This window comes from Lupinus angustifolius, unplaced genomic scaffold (genome assembly GCF_001865875.1).
Source record: "Lupinus angustifolius cultivar Tanjil unplaced genomic scaffold, LupAngTanjil_v1.0 Scaffold_385, whole genome shotgun sequence".
Classification (NCBI taxonomy): Eukaryota; Viridiplantae; Streptophyta; class Magnoliopsida; order Fabales; family Fabaceae; genus Lupinus; species Lupinus angustifolius.
This window is the reverse complement of record NW_017727794.1, coordinates 28,421-28,911: the sequence shown is the minus strand read 5'-3', so window position 1 is coordinate 28,911 and position 491 is coordinate 28,421.

Below are 491 nucleotides of genomic sequence, written 5' to 3'. Positions count from 1 at the left end.
GTTCAAGTTGGACCTAAGAGTTTGATTTGTGGCATGCTCACCATAACGAATGAGTTCATGGAACAATTGAAAGGTTTACAAGAATTGGACCCAGAACTGCAAGAGAAGAAAAGCCTGCTGGTTGAAGGAAAAGCCCCAGAATTTCAGATTGGGACAGATGGAGTACTCAAGTGCAAAAATAGAATTTGCATGCCAATAGACCCTGATTTGAGGATGGCAATATTGGACGAAGCACACTGGAGCAAGTTGAGTATTCACCCGGGAACTACCAAGATGTATCAAGATTTGAAGAAAATGTTCTGGTGGTCAGGGATGAAGAAAGAAGTAGCCGAGTATGTTTCCCGTTGCTTGACATGCCAGAAAGCGAAGATTGAACACAAGCGACCTGGTGGAGAACTACAACCATTGGATATTCCGGTTTGGAAATGGGACAGCATTTCGATGGACTTCGTGAGCGGATTTCCAAAGACTCAGAAGGGTTACGATGCTGT